Genomic DNA, 3,021 nt, shown 5'->3' on the forward strand with positions numbered 1-3,021 from the left:
CCTCCCGATCAACAGGACCCCCGTTTCGACCGTAGGAGGTCCGTTTCCTCCGTTTTGCAGTACGCCACACCCCTCCCGATCAATAGGACCCCGTTCCGAACATAGGAGGTCTGTTTCATCTGTTTTGCGGTACGCCAGGCCTCGTTTCCATCGCCTGTTCCGTCCAAGCCCTCTCGATGAACACGACCACGCATTCTGTTCCGACCCAGCCGGTTGGCTCCCACGCGTTCCGTTGCCTCCCGATGAACATGGCGCATTCTGTTGCCTCCCCATGAACACGACACATTCCGTTGCCTCCCCATGAACACGATGACGATGATGTTTCTCCGTTCCGACCCAGCCATGTACATGAGCCCTGGCCGTACGTATGCGCGAGTAGGCGTTCGAGACCCCGCCCATATGTAAACATACGTGGTCGTATTTTCTTTCTTGCACCCTGGCCGCTGTACATATGTGTACATGCTACGTGCGCGCCTCTACTACGACACGTACGCGCCTCTACCACGACACGTGCGCGCCTCTACATCCACCAGTATATATGTACATACACATTCGCGACCAGAATGACAACGCTACGTACGCTTCGACCAGGTGGGTCTCGACTGTCCGACACTTCCTTGCGTGCGACGATGTAGCTGGTGGGTCCCAGCAGTCAGGGGGCGAATCATTTTTTCCCGGACGCACTTCCTTGCGTGCGAAGATGTAGCTCGTGGGTCCCAGCAGTCAGGGGGCGAATCATTTTTTTCACGAAATACGGTGGCCTGCCCGGTGGGTCCCCGCTCTAAGGTGGAGGAATAATTATTTTGCACGTAATAAGGAGGCACTTCCTTTGCAGCTGCCGTGGACCCAGCTGTCAGCCTCTCCACGTATAGTCCATGTCCGATTGAAGTCGTTCCTTGACCATGTTGACCACGCCGCGCCGAGAGCACCAGGGCGGTGGACGACGGCGAGGCCTAGGAAGGGGACAACGCGGAGCCGGGGAAGACGCGGCAGTGGATGCACACGCGGAGAGGAGTACGAGGGTTCACTGGTTCGGCTGCGCTGCCGTCACCGCAGAATAACAGGGGATGTGGGTGAGTGGAGGGATGGCCTGGCCAGCGGTGGGAGTAGTAGGGGCAGTGAGGCCTCCGTGGCAGCACAGCCGGCCACGGGAGGCAGGAGCAGGCGGAACGACCGGCGCTGCATTGGGCGACTAGAGCAAGAAGACTAGAGGTTGAAGAAGCACGATGGCCGTTGGATGGACATCGTACGGTCACTGTAGCTAGAATCGTTTATATTGACTAAGTTGACAAAGCCCTTGGTACGTCAACTTAGTAGGCCCACAGGTCAGCTTCCGAAATGGTGCGCCCCAGATGTCAGTGGGAGGAATCATTTTTTGGGCGGGTGAAGCTAGAATATCCGAGATTGAAGAAGAAGCACGGCATCCGTTGGATGGACATCCAACGGCCACTGCTGCTAGAACCGTGTGTTGACTATAAGTTGATAAAACCTTGCATATGTGTCAACTTTGTTTTTTAGGGGACGTGTCAACTTAGTAAGGGCAGAAGTGTGTGGCAGAGAACTTATAGCCCATTTGAGATTTGTAAGAATGTGTAGCCCATTTTGAATTCTAATGTTATTTACTACAACCCATTTAGAGTTTGTTAAAAGTACAACCCATTTCAACCAACCGTTCAAAACAGAATTCAAAAAAATTTCCCACATTTTGATGGGATCCAAAATATTTTTATCCCGAAATTTCTAGTCAGATTGAATACAATTTCAATATAAATTTGTATTATGTAAAAATCCAATGAAACATTGCGCTCGCAACAATTAATAAAATTAAAATTTTCAATATCCAAAAATGATATTTTATAAAGTAATCACGTGTTTGGTGCATTTTTTATAGTTACTGCCCAGTTTTTATAATTACATCACATTTATTATTTCTTAAAGCCCATTTTCTTGTTAAGCCTAATGCATCCCTCCTAGGAAAGATTTGTAGCCCAGCGGGGCGGAGAATAACAACTTGACCTTGCCTGGGTATTCCTAAAAAAAAGTATCACCGGGCTAGCCATTTTCAGCTTGAAAAAAATTAATATCTGGGCTGGATATCTGGCCTGGGCTAGACGGACCACAGCCTGCCCAGTTAATACCTGCAGCGATGTTTTCGTTGTTGTTCAGAGGAGAAAAATTAATATCTGGGCTAAACATCGAAAAACTTTGCAGTGCTCACACCTCAAAAACACAAATACTGCACGAGCTGCTTGGTCCCAGCTGTCGGCCGCTTCTTGTGCAATTCTCTCGTTTATTGACTACTCCCTCCTTTCCGTTTTATAAGGCTCAATTCAAAAATCTCACCAACCAAGATAGATGATGAGTGGTGGAATATTTTTTGTAGTTTGCAAAAGCACCCAATTAATGCTCTTGTTTTTCTCAAAAAATTATGTTTACGAATGGATTAATTGCAATGCATGCATGCATAAAGTGCATGCATTGGTCAGTTTTATCTTAATCATTGCATGCAATGATTTAATGCACCTTGAAGTCTGAACATGTGATGGGAAACAACCAAATTAAGCCTTATAAAATGGAAAAACTAAAATTTTGAGATAAGCCCTATAAACCGGAAAGGAGGGAGTACTACATAGGTTGACAATGGTGTGGGACTGTGATGTCAGGAAACCAGGAGAAAGCAAAATAAATTATAGTTATATATATATGATAGATCTATTATGATAACACCCTTAAGACTCTTATTCTAATAACAAAAACTGCTTGTTCTGATAACACCTCTCTCCGCACCGTCCCGCGGACCGAACCACCCCACTGTCACTAACCAAACCACAACAAAGCCCACCCCAGCTCCCACACGACACCCACCTCCCTCTTCCCCCAATCCAAACCCCCACCTCCCTCCACCTTCTACCGGCGCCGCCGCCACCAGAGCACCACCTCACCTTCTTCCACCTTTGCCCCGCCTCGCCCCCACCTTCCTCCACTGCGCCCACCCCGGCAAGCCCCGCCGTGCCACGGCTC

Source organism: Triticum aestivum, chromosome 2A, assembly GCF_018294505.1.
Source record: "Triticum aestivum cultivar Chinese Spring chromosome 2A, IWGSC CS RefSeq v2.1, whole genome shotgun sequence".
NCBI lineage: Eukaryota > Viridiplantae > Streptophyta > Magnoliopsida > Poales > Poaceae > Triticum > Triticum aestivum.